The 16,502-nt window shown below is 37.0% G+C and overlaps 1 protein-coding gene across 4 annotated transcripts in view; it reads left to right on the top strand.

Moving 5' to 3' along the window:
- SHISAL1 (shisa like 1) overlaps window positions 1–16,502 on the top strand; it is a 209,286-nt gene that overhangs the window by 145,425 nt on the left and 47,359 nt on the right. The window lies entirely within an intron of this gene.

The raw sequence follows: 16,502 nt of genomic DNA, 5'->3' as shown, positions 1-16,502 counted from the left end.
GCCTGGAGAAAAGGAGGCTGAGGGGAGACCTTCTCGCTCTCTACAACTACCTGAAAGGAGGTTGTAGCAAGGTGGGTGTCGGTCTCTTCTCCCAAATAACTAGCGATAGGACGAGAGGAAATGGCCTCAAGTTGTGCCAGGGGAGGTTTAGATTGGACGTGAGGAAAAATGTCTTTACTGAAAGAGTGGTGAAACATTGGAACAGGCTGCCAGGGAAGTGGTTGAGTCCCCATCCCTGGAGGTATTTAAAAGACGTGTAGATGAGGCACTTAGGGACATGGTTTAGTGGGCCTGGTGGTGTTGGGTTGACGGTTGGACTCGATGGTCTTAGAGGTCTTTTCCAACCTTAATGATTCTATGATTCTAAAGACAGTAGCAGGGAAAAAAAAAGATATGACCCAAAAGCATCCTGTGAGAGTAAATAGCTCTTAGCTAGAAGTATATCAGGTTAAGAACAAGGCCTCCTTTAAACCGACCTTTTGTTGTTCACCGGATGGTGTTTCTAATTGATAGGGTTTCTGAACTACTGTGATGTACCTTCTCGAAGAAAACACAATTTTTAAGCTATGTAAACACCAGTCTAATCGAAAAGATTTTGAAACCATTTCCTTACTTCTTCAAATTAATTGGTCTTTCAGTACTCTTCCATTTTCTAAGTACATCTTTGAAATAAGCATTGTGATCCAAGCCTTATTAAAAGATAATTCTAGCTTCCTAATGAAGGACTCTTAAGTTTCTCCCATATTTCTCACATGACAAGTGATACAAGACTTGCTCCAGAGAGAATACTGAGAAGATTGAAACTGTTTATTGGAAGGTGGGATGCAAAAGGACATACAAAATTAGAAGTGATACAGCAAGAGAAGATCAGCCCTTTTGCAGTGTAAGAATAAGAGAATGTTAAACTGGTCCAATAGCATTTACTATTTATTTACAACTAATCAATAGAAGTAATTGAGCTAAAAGATATCCATGCTGATAAGAGCTCCAGAGAAGAGCAGACATTTATAGAAACAATGAAATAACTGTGTAGTATTTCACTGTTATGATAAATACATAAAGAGTTTTCAGGAGTAAATTTTTTCTTCAAAACTTTGTAAGACTCCAATGAAAGGGATATAGAAGAAATTTACCTCTAAGACAAACTTTTGCTCACGTCCACTTTCAAATATCTAGCAGTCTGTTCTGCAGAAGGAAGACTGGGTTTGACCTATGACTGATGTGACACCCAAATTTTCTGTAGGAATTTCACTGTAGCTTCTTCTAACCTAATGAAATACCTCTAAAAATCTACTGTTAAGAATCGAAACTTCCATTTTGTGTTTTTACATTGAAACTTCTGTCATTGACTTCAGTGTAATGAAGTTGGCATTAGAATTAGATTTCTGAGTTAGTGGCCATATGGAAAAATTAAAGCATATTGTATGAGGAATGGAGTGACATTAAATAGAGTTAAACAGAAATGTTTTTGCCTTTTCAAGGAGGAAAAAACCCCACAACTGTTAAATCAACCCAGAATGTTTCATTTGACCCAGGACAGTGTGTATTTATCTTGCTCTATAAATTAGAGAGAAATAAAATAAGCTTTTGGATGTTTCTAGAATAAAATTTTGTGTTTTTTTCTGTGTTCTCAAATGTCTACATCTAGAATATGAAACATTTCTTATTTAAAAAAAATAGTCATTTTTAGCTGACTTCATAAATGATTATTCTTGTTATAAAACTTATTTTTTGAAGCATGCAGTATAATCAAAATGTCCTATTTTGATTTACACCATGAACAAGCAGGAAATCAGCTCTTTTCCTCAAAGACGACTGCTTAAGAAGAAGAACTTGTGTAAATTCTTATAAGTTAAACTACATGTGAAAGAAATTTAGAAAACTGGCTTAGAAGAACAGAGCGGAACTTAACTATCTAGAGTATAGCCATCTGATAGTCCTACCAGCCTGGCCAGTAAGCAGAAAACTAGGATGATTAAACTAGTTCTAGCAGTTGTAGCAAGGTGTAGCTGGAAGGAAAACAAACAAACAAGTGAACAAACAAACAAAAAAAACAAATACAAAAAACCCCAAACAAACCCTGTTACAGTTCCAGCGATTAGTCTAATGTTTTACTTCTGCTGTGTTTAAATCTGTCATGAATACACATTTTAGGATGAGGCAGCAAGGGCAACAGTGTCTCAATGCAAAGAAGAGGCAGAAGAAACCCTCAAAATTCATGCACATGGACTAAGGTATTATTCTGGCTTTTGAAAACTATGTAAACCATTCTTTGGGCAGATGATTTCCTGTAATCAGTAAGATTTCAATGCTTAGAAATGTTTCAGTATTGTGGCCAGAACAATTAAAATTTTTCCATTGTACTAATGTAGTATAGATAAGATGCTAAATAGGAATAAATTATATCTTTGCGTGAAAGACCTTGGATTGGCTAAGCCTTCTTAGGAGGGCTGTGTTTATTTGCTACATTTTGCTATAACCACAAATCTAGATTATTTTCTTAAAGCAGAACTTCTTGACAACATATTTAAAAGTTTGTTTGACTTATGGTTACATTTAAGACCTACAGTAGCTACAACAGCTGAAGCACTGACTATTCAAAAGCCCTTGGAAAAGGCTGAAAAGCCTCCTTTACCATTGTTGTGGTGCCTGAATAGGACAGTAATCCTAGATGGTAATTACATGACACAAATTACACCAAAACATGCCGCGGTCTATGCTTACCCTTTTAACTGATGTTGAAGTCTAGGTATTAAAACATGAGGATTCGGGGCAAGGGGGTTAACCAAGACAAGGATTTTTTTTTTTTTTTGAGAGAGAAAATAGGACAACAAGGAGAATACAGAGTAATATATGACCTTTGCTCAAATACCACAAACTAAAGCAATATGTTTACTAGTGTAGAAGACAGTTGATTACCAAGGAAGCTGAGGAATGGACTGCCGACTTTGATTTTTGGCTAGAAAAGATCATGTGTCAATGACCTTAGAGGTGATGGGGAGGTAGAGGAGGATTTTAGAGGCAACTAGAAAGCAGAATAAAATTCAAGAACAGGAAGGGTTCTTCAGAAGTCATCTGGCCATTTCTATTCCCACCATTTTGGCTGAAGGGACTAAATCATGATTTAAGCAGCTGAAGGAAGTAGAAGATGGGAAGGAGTAGAATAAGGTTATACAGGAGGGGAGAAATCACTTCTGCATCTGGCTCCTGTTTCCTTACTTGGATGACCCCATTTTCTTGTACACTGTCATTTAGTTCCTGTCTCATCCCCTCCTTTGCCTCTTGAAATATTAGCAGTCTTTCCCCCAGAGTTTTCCAGAGATGTCTCTGTGAGTTGTCATTCCAGGTAAAATAAGGAAGGCAGATTTCAATCCTTCTTTCTCCATATCAGACCTCTTTATTTGGGGGAAGACTGGAATTCAGATTTGGAACCAGTAGCTGAAGTGGGTTAATCCTAAATATAATAAAGCCACTCTGCTCTTCGCAGACTCCATTAGATTCAGTTCAGCTACATTTGAGTTCTAAAGATTGAATAATTTGGTATATTTTGGATGTAATTTACTGTCTCAAGACACAATTGATTGTCTGGGGTATATGACTTGGTCCATACTGATAAATATATTATATAGTGGGCATCAAAGTCCTTATGGTCAGTGAAAAGAAGATCGCTGGTGAATGAGCATCTGTGACAGCTGCCAAAAGGATTATATTTTTATTAGACAAGAGGGTCAAAAATATTTTGTTACAACAGATATGATGTTTGGGAAGAGACCTTGAAAATGCATTGAGATACTAGGATTAAAATAATACTCTGCTCACAAAATTTGCATGCATATTGTGCCCCCCTGCCTTAGATGCTGTAGCACCCGGGTTTTTTTGTCATATATTTTACGATCAGGTTTTATGGTAAGTTTTCTGTGTTCCCCGTTCAAGCAAAATAGCTAAAACTATCTGTATTACAGGATTATAAAGTTGTCCCTTAACAAATGTAACTAATTTCATATTGCTAAAATACCCAAAAGAATGGGCCACTGGGACCAGACTGTGAGAAATTGTTCCCTGTGCCAATAAGGGATTCTTTACATAGACTTTGAGGTAATGCTTATGATATGGTATTACTGCAGACAGGAAATTCAGCCAGAATTTCCAGAAACAAAGCGTCTCATTTTTAAAATCATTCTTGTGATTTAAAACTTTACATTCTTATTTCGCTTCTTTAACATGTCCAGGTTGTGTCCTGTTCCTCCCTATCTCTGAATGTGGAGGTTAAGTATGACCCTTCAAAGATATCTAAGCTTGTTTTCTGCAAGGATGGTTTAAAGTGATATTGGTATCCCTGTATCCTTTACTCACAATCTTTCAATAAATTGAGGTGTGTATTTAATTATACACAGGCTACATAATTCTCTTTGAAGTTCTTTAGGTCAGAGACTTTGTAGGAATATCTCAAAGATACAGTGGCTGGCATCTATTTCCCATCAGAAAGTCATAAGTTAGACTTCTGACTGCCACTTTCCAACTTTACTAGTCCAGAATGCATCACTATGGCTTATAATGACTTCAAAGTTGACCATTACTAAATAGGGTACAGCAGAATTACCTCGCCATGCTCACTTTTTTTATGTAAACTTTATGAAAATCATTTAAATGTCAAGTGAGTTTATATTCTCATAGGTAATGGGACTTGGGTTTTTTTTTTCTTTTTCTTTTCTTCCCCCCCCCCCCCCCAACCTGGTCAGTTTTCACAGGAGCATGGCATTTTTAATCAGTGTTTTCTGTTTAAGGCGTTAGACCTAGAAACTTGATATACAGTTCTCAAATCTGATGTATTCTTTCTTTATGACTGTAACTGCTCTGTGCATCAGCTTCTGTAAAATAGAAATAGTACCACCTCTCCACTTGTCTTTTTTCATTTGTTTAGACTCTAAAATATCTGGGAGAAGAAATGGACTGCATGACTGCAGTATTGCTTGCTAGTAATATCTTTGCTGTGTGACGTATATGATGAATGCCGTACTTTCTTCCCTACATATGAATTGTTTGGACTTGATATGTTCTGTTGATGATGTTCTATATACTGGTCTGTAAGAAATAGGAAATGAATGTCACTGTCAGAGGAACAATTTCGGAAAGTTCTGTCAAATGGAACTATTGGGTATTGCAACCGGAAGACAAGTAGTGGTTTGTTGCTATGGATGTGAGCATCCAATGGCACAAGCTGATTCTGTTGACTTCAAGGCAAAACTCCCACTGACCTCAGTAAAAGTGGTATTTTACCCTGAAACTTAATGTTAGCTAAGGAGCTAATCAAAACACTATGGTAAAGTTACTTTGCACGAGATGCACAAATAAATGCCCCTCTCTGTGTAGAGGACACCTATGTAGCATAAACCAATTGAGCTGAATAAAAATATATGGCTGGGTCATGCTTATTTTATGCATGACTCGGTGTACTTTCCATCTGCAAGTTATAAGGTGCTTACTGTTAGTGCATGCTGAGGTAAGTTGGATTTAGAAGGATGCTGAAACTGGAAACATAATACTGGCTTACAGAAAGACGGGTAAATGTTTCTTTAGGAATACTTTGTTTCCCACCATAGAACACAATTGTCCGCTCAGGGGCTGACACATCCACTAGGGTGGTAATTCCTCAGTCAGTTGCTTTGCAGTCATGAGCCTGTGTTCAGGGTCATTTACTGTTGATTGGGATGTGGGGTGATTTTCTACAGTCCCCAGTATATAGTGTGAGCCCATCGACTTCCTACCAGACTTGCACATGTGCCAGGCAAAGGTGAAATTGTGTTTTGAGCATAGTTGACAGCAAAACCTTATTTCAGTAGTGACATAATTTCGCACCTGGCTGAACCCAATGGGACTTAGCCCCATGATTGAAATCAAGTATATTCATCAGTCTTCATAATAGCACTTAGTGCAGTTATATTCTTGAGGCATTTAATTTTTGCCTTTAAGCTTCACTGTTTAAAAATGTAAAACTTCTCCCTATCAATCTTGGAATTTTTCAACAAAGTAAACTATTCTAGTAACTATGCAGAGAGAAGTGTACATATAGGTCACATGCAATCGGTGCCAGCTTTGTGCTGGAATGACCCAGAATACCATGCCAGAACCTGTTTCAGGTATGAGCTGAGCTTCACTCCCTCCCTGCCTATACATGAGGATTTCAGAGCCTCTTTCCAGCATCTCTTCCGTACAGATTGTTCTCTGTGTACTACTGTAATTATAGACACAAAAATGGCAAGTGTCTCGGGTGGAAGCCATTTCTTAGGTACGTGGCTGCATGGAGCAAAGTACAGTGTTGATGTCAGTGGCTCATGACTAGGTTTCACAGGTACTATTGTAGTACTTGGAACACTACGGAGTACACTCTGTGTGTATGATGTATGCCTGCCCACTAAGCATATACAATTAAATATTAAACAAAGGAAGCCACTTCTAAATGAATTGTGGTTTCAATCTGCAGTTAATACTTCTGGTACATTCCTGTATTTTTGCTCAACTCCACTGGGTTCAATGGGGAGGGGGTGTTCAATGATTGATCCATGTGAGGTCAAGAACCAGGATTTCTGTGGAATTCTATGCGAGTCTTTTCAAGTAGCTTCTCTCACACCTACTTCTGTGCACAGCAAAAAATCTGCAGAAACCCCAAGCTAGACATAATATAAGCACTTTTTACATCCTGTAAAACAAAGGACGTGAAACAAAGTTTGAGGCCTGTGATGTCATGATGTCACCACCAGCAGCACAGCTTTTTTTTTACCTGTTTTTTCAGTTCCAAAAATGCATGCTTAAAAAAAAAAAAAAAGATAAATTGTTGAAAGCCACTTTTCTGTTGCTCTGCATGCCTTTTTCCTTCTGCTTGGCAACCTCCACACCTGCTGTTCTGACTACTAAAAATTGTCCTTTCTTTTGTCCTGCAAGTATTTCTGCCTAAGAGGAGAGGACAAAGGATTCACTAGCATTTTTCTTGGTTCTGCTGCCTTGTAACTTTCAAAATGAAGTTCTTGTTAACAATTCAGTGTTCTTGGGGCTCCAAAATTTAGGGGTTTTTAATTAGAATGGCTATGAGCTAGGATGGTTGCAGTAGCAGAGGCACATACTGCTCTTAAAGAATACATTAAAAAGCTGGTTTTAAGTGTGTAGCAGTGAAAAACGGCATTTTCTGCTGCAGTGTGAGGCTGGTGTGTTTAACAGGAATGAGGCAAAAGAACCGCTGAAAGGAAGTTACTCCCATCTTCTACCATACAATTTTTCTCTTCAACGCTTGTTGGTTCAAGGCTCCCACACAGTTTCCTTTTTCCTTAGCTGGTGCAGTGACAGCTCCTTATCCTGTTCTAGCCTGCTTTAAGAACAGCCTTAATTTGTGATGTTACTGAGAAACATTTCAGTGTATGAAACATTTGAATATACCATCACAGATGTTTTAAAGAGGAAGGACAGTTCTTTCTCAGTTTACTCTGATGGGTGTTTCTCATTGTTATCTTTAATGAGAGGGTGAGCAAGATTTGACCAAAATGTTTCCTGGAATCCAAAGAGCTATTTGCCTCTTAAGGGAACACTGATGGCTAGTTTCACATTTCAAAAGTGAAAAAGTCTTGCCCTTTGAACAAATTCATACAAGAGCCAACCCATCCCAGAACCACCACCACACACATGGTAGATTAAGTGCAGAATTTTGCCAGTTCACCCCAGGTGACTACCTGGGCCATTTTATTTCTCATAAGCTGTGTTGCTGCCAGCACTAAGGGTATATCAACACTACTCTGTAGTATAAAGACAGCTGAGGTGGTTCTAGATGAACCAACTTAAATACTGGAAGCAACCTATATTTCTTCACAGGGTAGACGAGCCTACACATAGGTCTGAACTAGGGCAGCTAGTGTGCTTTCAGTTCACATTTAGAACTGGCATGCAGTGCGTGTTGAGATGTTTTCCTTAGGAAAGTTGGAATAATACTGCCAAAATACTTGTAGTGTGGATCCATCTATGTCAGATAAGCTACATGTTGCGTTGGCATAGTAAAATGATCCTCATGAGGGGGGAAAAAAAAAAAGTATTTTTGCTAGTTTAACCACAACTGGCAGTTGTGGTTAATTTTAATCAGGGGTTGCACCCTTTCCTGACTTAGCTAACTGTGCCAGCAAAATTTAGCTGGTTTTCCCATTGCAATGTGTCCTGGTTTTAAAATGTGTTAAATAGCATAGTGACATTTTTGAGCAGGAACACAAGTTATCATTTCAATACTTGCTGGCCAGAAAACCATTTTAGAGCCTTTTAGAAAGCACTAGCTCTAGTGCTCTAAGACAGGGCATGCTTAAGGTAATAACTTTGCAAGGATTAATGCCTAGTGGTTAGCCAGGGTTAAAGTACAACTTGGTACCCATACAGGGGCTTGGAGTGTTTAATTAGATTGTAAAGGAATGGAGTAATAACTTGTGTTTGTAAAAGGAAACATCCTTTCTAAAGTTGATGGAAAGAGGAAAAAAGTATTAATAAGAATTCTGAATTCCTTTGAATCTGACATGTTTAATTAATCCTTTTTTCTGAGTCCACTTTAACTTTTGTTTAACTTACTCCTCATATTTTTTCAGTTTGGAGCAAAAAAATTTCTGAAACTGTTTTACAAACCCAGAGTGACAGAAGGTTAGAAACCAATCTGTTTAGATACAGATAATGATTAACAATGTTCAAGAACGTGAGAATGAAATAAAATTTAGATGTCAACAGACTTTTCACAGGAAGGTTTATTTTTCAGAATAGGCCGTTTTGAAAGGAAAATGTATCAAAAATGTTCCCATAGAGACTATAGGCAGTTCTTAATTTCTGTATGTATACAGCTGACAACATATTGGTGAAACCAAAAATTTACTCTTATTCACACTTATTTTTCACTAGATAAATTGTTGACATATTACTTTTTTTTCTCAAATGGATAATAAAAAACACTAGCCAGGTTTGCCGCCATGTTTATAGATAGACATATTCTCAGGTTTTAGAGCTATGCTGTAATACAGAGATGAGCGATATTTGTCTGTCTATTAGATTGGGGAGAAGTTTGAAACATGCCTGTTAAAACCTCTAATCTTACCTTCATAACTTCTTTTATTTCTCAATAACATTTTTAAAATTACATGGACAAACTGTTTCCAATAAACTAGTAGAATTTACATTATTAATTTAAGACTTGGAAATTGTAATATTTTAAATTAAAGTACTTTTGCACTGGTTCTGTACTGAAAGTAGCTCAAAAACACAAGCTTAAGTTTCCCTAGAGAAGAGCTTTGCATTTCTTAAAAGCTGAAATGATAACTTGATTAACAATAGAGATTTTTAATCACTTTAAAATGAATCCTGTCCTGCTCTCAAGCTCTCTTAGAAAATTATTACAAAACTGTGTATGTTTCCTTATCATTCCTGCCTAATGGAAGACCAAGAGCATTCATCATTTCAGAGTCAAAATTCAGTTGTTTCAGATTACTTTGTTCCATGAATAGACCAGACTTGATAGTTTCATCTTACTAGATTTATTTATTAATTCATTAATGAAGCACTTGTTTCAGCTCACACAGCTGGCTAATCTTAGAAGTCGGCTGCACAAAATCGCTCAGCTGCCTTGTTTAACTCAATAATCCAGGTAGACATCTGAACTGAGTTTAGTTCATTAAAAATAAGGATTCTGGATGACTACAACAAATCTTTGTCAGCTGCCTACACTCATGCTGATACAGTACATGCAAATGAGAATATATGAATATTTCAGTCTCTTAACAAAACTAAGTGGTGTTCAGAGCATTAGAAAAGGTTGCAGCTCTTGGCTGCAGAAGGAATTTTGCTTATGAGAAGTGAGAAAGTTGCCACTAACTTGTAGCTGAAGTTAGTTATCAGTGTCAGTAAATCATCACAACTGCAGCTGTTATTTTTACATAGCTGACCGTCTCCCCAAAGTAATTTAGGTATTTTTCCCCAAAATGAGATCTAATTTATACAGTGAAGGGCCAGTTGTAGGAAAGACAACAATCTAAAGTTTTCTGGCCTTCAGCAGCAGTAAATCCAGGAAATCAGGTATTTATCCTACCAAATGCAAATATGTAATGAATTGCACCAAGAAATTGATTAGCTAAAGTTTATTTGCACTACAGCTACATTATAGTAATATCTTTAGTTTTACTATGGAGACAGTGAGGAATTTCTCTGTCAAAAAAGATTTTGTGCTATCTTAGGGAAGTTTCTCATCAGTAAATGTTGTGAATAAAAGGTCTGAATGTACCACTGATTCTCTCCAAATAATTGTCTCGTAATAAAGGAATCCTTTAACTTCTGTATCAGATTGTACTGCACAATGTACTGTGTAGTTAGGGTAGGAACTGCTAAAATCCATTTCCAACTTGCATGCGTATAATGTGTCTCTCAGGATGTAGGTGTAGGACAGGTCGCAACAGCTAACTAAATGTGTTGGTGAAAAGGGTAAAAAAGGCAGGAGATGAATGAGCAGCATTGACAGTTGTAGCATGTACAGGTTTCTTGGCCTTGTCCTATTAATAACAGCTATAGACTGCTTGAAGTTCACAAGATGGTCTTCAAGCTGTACTTAATAGCTTTATTTTTTATGGCTCATGCATGTTGTCTCTTCATAACTGTTTGGAGGATAGCTGGGGGAAATAATAAATACGGGGGGGTGAAATAAAACAAAGTAGTTCATATTTTCGATTTTAAAATTTATAAAATAAGGGGGAAGAATTTCATGACCAAGTTAGTGTAATATAAATTTGCTCATCTTTAGCAATACTAAAACCCTAACTGCAATGCTTTATCTGCAGTTGTGTAGAGACTCATACATGCTTAATTTCAAGCGTATGTGTAGTAAGATGTTTTTAGGGAAGAGACACCAGGTAATGTTAATGCTGCACTATAATCCAAAAGGTTTTCTACCAGCAGTTCCTTTTCATAGGTTTTATCAACTGTTTCAAGTAAGACAACTGTCAACTGAAAACTAGTATCTGTTTTTCATAAACGTTTTCGTGAGGTTATTGCAGTGTAAAACCACATGTTTTCGTAATAATCAGTTTTTCTTTCATGCCAGTTACATTGCTGCCTTTGTAATAAGACTGTAATTTCATTGTAATAGCGTTCATGAACTCATACTAGATGCATTTTTAAGCCTATTTTAGTGTGAGAAGTGAACAGAGCTGGACTAGGAGTTAGGTTTGGATCACAGCCTTCTCCTTTCCATGTAATTTTAAACAGCTTTCTCAACCACTGTGATTGTCTCGGCCGCATTATTTATCCCCTTTCTGCTGCCACAATGCAACCAGTGTTGTCTTCTGATGAGCAAATAGGTTGAGAGGAGGCCGTTTCCCTGCTGGTGATCCTCCTTGTCCCAACAATGCGGGAAGTGCAGCAAAGCTAGTATGTGTTTGAGGTTAGTGAGGGTGTTTTCCAGAAGGAGACTGGGGAATAAGAGATTATGGAAACTAGAACTTTTCTAGGTATCGTTTAATCATAACTGTGAAAGATGACCATGTCCCAAGAGAATGGAGGAAGAAGTGGAGGGAAGCCCGTCGCTGCAGCTGCTGCTATGGCATGATTTCCCAGGGCCAGGTCACTGGTACTCACTGAGATTGGAAGGCCTGCTGGACGTGAGTGTGAAAAGAGGGAGTCATCCTCAATTATGTCACATGTGGTGGTATGTTTTCACCTATATAGTTATGTCTGTATATAGATGTACCTACCTTGGTATAACAGTGATATACCTATGTATCTTTTGATTAACTATGAGAATTAGCAGAAGCTCTGTGGCTCTCTGCACTTTTGAAATGCTGTAATTTTATTTATCTTGGAAGAGTTGGCAGCTATTGGGGTATTTATTAGGACCTTCTAGGCACTAAGAAAATATAAATAACTGAAACCAAAATGACAGTAAAGTTACACGCACAACCTTGCTGTAAAGTGTAGAGACAGATTTAAGAGGAGGTATAGGAGGTATAGCAAATATGTTTTTTAAGGAAAGATCGTGAGAAGTGGAAGTTGTTAGCCTAAGAAAAGGCTAAGTGAAGATATGATAGCACTTTTTGTATGTATTAATTAAAGACTGATGCAAAGAGAGGTGTAACCAATGTATCTGTAGGTAAATAGTTCTCCAGCTCCACTGGGGATAGGATGGGCTTGAATAAAAGCAAAGGAGCTGCTGTCCAGTTAGACATAGGAAAACCTTTCTAGCCATGAGGTTAGAGAAACACTGGAAGGGAATTGCCTGAGAAGGCTGGAAAACCCCTCTGGTGGTGGAGGTTCTGTGAACTTCTGCTAAGAACGGTTTAGATGTACTTAATCCTGTGACAGAAAGATGGAGTAGATGATCTCTTGAATCACCTTATTTTCTGTTATTCTATACAGAGAGCTAACTTGTGAGGCAGTGCTGATGTATTTAATAAATTCTCTTGCTAGCTCCTTTTGTTCTTTCTAATAACCAAAAGCAAAATGTGCAATGTTTTTCAAACATCTCTTCTAAATATAGCTTTTCTTTTCCTTCAAAGTGAGGGGAAAATTATTTCTACATAAAAATCTTGCCACATGAAATGGTTATTTCTCTTGGCAGCTGTTCTTTTCAATGATTCACTGATTCCCTTCAAGACAGCTAGATAAAACTGTAAGGATAACCAAAGCAATGTACGTAGCAGCAGAGTAAGAGCTAAAATGTCACGGTGTGTAAGTAAAAAGTAAAATCTGGCATAATGATCTGATACATATATCTGGTCTCTGCACCGAAAGTCCATGGTGAGGAGGGACGTTAAAGGCAAATGAGTTCAGTTTCTGTAGTAGTGGTGAGATTAGAAGTTACAGTGGAATTGCAGGCTCTTTGTCGGCAGAAACAAAAAGCCATGCACCTGCTGTGTCTCATATTAATCATAACATTACAGCACCTTTCCTTTGAATGTTGCTCTCTGACTCATTCATTGCTGGATCTTCTGCAAGGGAAAGCAATATTCCTAACATAATCCTTAGTCTGTGAAAAGAGATAGCAAAGCACTTAAAAAACATGAGTAAGGACCATTTCTTCTATTTCATAGTAGACACGTTGAAGCACAGAGTGAAAAACTGTGATTCCTCAACCACTTCTTTAGTCTACTTTATGGTGTAGCTGCAGAGATACTTGTGATTGCTAGCAGAAGGGAGGAGGTGATTTGAAGCTAGGAGTCTCAAAGGATATGGAAAAGGATGGGCATTCTCCTTCCCACCACAGTGACCACAAATATGCTTAAAGTGGTGCATTAAAAATTAAAATTGGTGCATTAGACCACCCTTCTGATCACTGATTTACAGAACTAGGAAGAAAACCTAATCTCTTAGCCTCCAGGCCCTCAAATTTTATTTAAAAAAGAAACCACAACCAAAACTACCTTTCCTTTTTCCTTCAAATGTAATTCTCTAATTTTAAAATGCCCTATCAGTCTTGACTAATAATAATAATAATAAATTATTCAGCTAGATCACTGCTAATTACCATGTTTCTGTCATCTCTATTCTGTGGCCTAGCATTAGGAAATACTTTGTATGATCTAGGCACTTTCTTCTAGCGTGTCACCTGTTCTCCTGCCCATCTCTTCCATCTGGCTGATTGAGCTCTAATAGCTCAGAGACATTCTCATGATACTGCACTAAATATGACTGCTTTAGTCAGACAACAGCATGTAAAAAAAAATTTTAAAATGGTCAAGTAGTGAATAGTTAGTTGTATCTCTGTCCTAAAAATGGTCATATTTGGTTTAATGATCAGTAGTTATAAAATCGGAGCATTTCCCTATCATCACAAAGATGTATATATGTATACATACACATGGATTCTGTCACTTTCTTGGCCTTTGATGTGTGGCTCTAGTGTTCTAGTCTCCTCGCTCTGATCTTCCCAGCTGGCGCATAACAAAAAATACAAGCATCACAAGACTTGGATTAAAATGCCAATTTCATTGTTGCCAGTTCTATTGGACATGATTGAATAAATCTTCCGCTCCCTGAAAAGCTTCTAGATTTCTACATACAGTACTGACTAAAAAATTACCAGTAAGGCTGTATGTACTCAATTACTAGCAAGACTGTACTTTTCAAAAAACATGCATCTTATTTCCAGTCTGAGTTAGTCTTCCATAACCGATATGGTTGGGTTTTTTGGGGTCTTTTTTTTCATTATTCTCACTGCCTAGTCAAATTGCATGCTACTAAGTGAGATATTTTACAGAAATCTACTATATTATTACTACCTTTAAGCTACCTTCATCAACAACAACAGAGAGAAATTAAATTTACTTTACCATAAGCCCACAGTGATATGCATTAATTATATTACTCTCCTTAATTATTGATTAATTGGATTCTATATTAACCATTCCATTAACTTTCTCTAGATCCACACCACGCTCACAAGCTTGTAATTACCTGGATTATCTCATTTATTTCTAAAAATGTCCTTACGTTTCTTCAGGTCCTCTGAAAGCTGCCATAGTTTCCCAACAAACTGAAAAAAGGATATATATGTCCCCCAGCCAGTTCTTCTAAAATAACTGGATAAAAATTACACAGAATTGCAAATATCAAATTATGAACCCAAGTATCAACTCATTAATGTCATCCTAAATTATTCTTGATATGGAAATATTTAATAGTCTCAGCTATACCAAACACCTGTCTCTTACTAGATACACAACAGAAGTGCTTATTGATCTCTTTTTTTAATTAACTGTTACTAAAGCCAAGATTTCCTTCTAGTAACGAATCACTATCAGAATTCCTGCAGCTTTGGTTTACTCAGGAAAACTTATTCCTTTTATTCCTAACAATATTGGCAATAGCTTGTTCTTTGTATCTGTTTTTCTTGATTAAACTCATACCTTCTTAAGGCTTATATTCAGTATTATTCTTTTTTATGCAATTCTAACTTTAAGTCTGCTTGGTGTTTTAATTAATATGATATTCCTTCCAAAAAAAAGGTGGCGGCTTTTTCAAACAGGATTGATGCTTAGAGAAATAGTCTTAATTAGCATTCATAGTTTTCTGCACTTTTTTTTTCCCTCATGGTGTTATGGTTTCTAATTGTTTTTCCCTTGGAAGAACTGACTTATTTTAAAACTACAAATACAGTGGTTTGGATGTTAATCATGCTTGCAGATAACAGTATAAAGTATCATGATTTCTTGTACAAAAGCTACACTGATTTTTAGGTTTGTAATCTGTTGTTTTTCATATACTAAGATGACTTCTTAGAGAATCTGCTTGTGCCACACACAACATTTTTTGTTAGTGAGAATCTTTTGTCTCTAAACACTTTGTAGATAGCACTGTGTCTCCCCTCCTGTGCCCACACATGTTACTCAGAATTTAGTTATTCATGATAATGTTGATTTTCACCCCCTCCCCTTTTGTTACATGTAGGTGCAATTGTCTTGGGATTTTAATTTGATTCAGTAGATTGTAGTAGACAACTATTAGTAAACTACCTAGTATTTGTATGATACAGCACTGATTTCATAAACATTTGGCATCATGTTGCTCTTGAGCTGTCAGAAACAGTGTAATTTTTGACATAAATTGCCATTTTCTTTTCTTTTTTCCAAGTTGCCCCTTTATAAGCACCTTAGAACAATTTTTTTAACAACCCAAGAATTAGACTCACCCCACCAGCTTTCAGTAGCACCACCTAGGCTTTCTGATTTATAGCCCAAGCTCCCAGTGGTGGTGTACAAACCAATAAATTACTTCTATTATTCTCTACTCTCAACGTGAGTTCAGGATGCTGAAGACCTTACATGTCCAGTGTTAGTCTGCATTAGCAGTGACAAGATAGGGTACCAGATGTTCCTACTGATGTTGATGACAACACTTGCGTTGGGACAGAGCCTCTGCTAGAGCTGTAGAAGGTGCAGCTGGTGACATTGAATCAATGTGGATATAAGATGCATTTGGACTCATCCAGTTGTGGGGCTGTTCTGCAAAAAACTAGGATAGCCTTTTTATGATGACTGCCAGTCAGACTGCATCACATCTCACCCTCATTTCTAGGAAAACAAGCAGTAATCATCCCAGGAAATGCTCTGATTCTAATGAAAAGACGTTTTTTGAAATGTTTCCAACCATCTCAGTTGCTCGACCCACTTTCTGAACGACTGCACCCTCTAATGGGGTAAAACAGATTGACTTTCAAAGCAGCCAATTTATTTTTATATTGTTTGTATCCTTCTAGTCCTTATAGGCATAATACAACAGCCCATTCTTGTGACAGTAAAACAAGCACAGTTTTGCTGAATGTGGATTACAGGGGAGGTGTGACTATCCAATAAAGACTTTATATGATTCGTCTCTACTCTGGGTTAATGAAAAGTATGTAAATAGCTGTCTACATTCATGGTGAAATGAGAAAGGAATTTTAATGAAATCATAGAAAGAATTTATTTCACTTCTAAGTCCAGAAAAAAGTATGATTTCTTTTTTCTTATTGT

The sequence above is a fragment of the Aptenodytes patagonicus genome, chromosome 1, assembly GCF_965638725.1.
Source record: "Aptenodytes patagonicus chromosome 1, bAptPat1.pri.cur, whole genome shotgun sequence".
Lineage (NCBI taxonomy): Eukaryota > Metazoa > Chordata > Aves > Sphenisciformes > Spheniscidae > Aptenodytes > Aptenodytes patagonicus.
The sequence above is the reverse complement of the archived record's forward strand: the minus strand, read 5'-3'. Positions and strand labels throughout refer to the sequence as shown.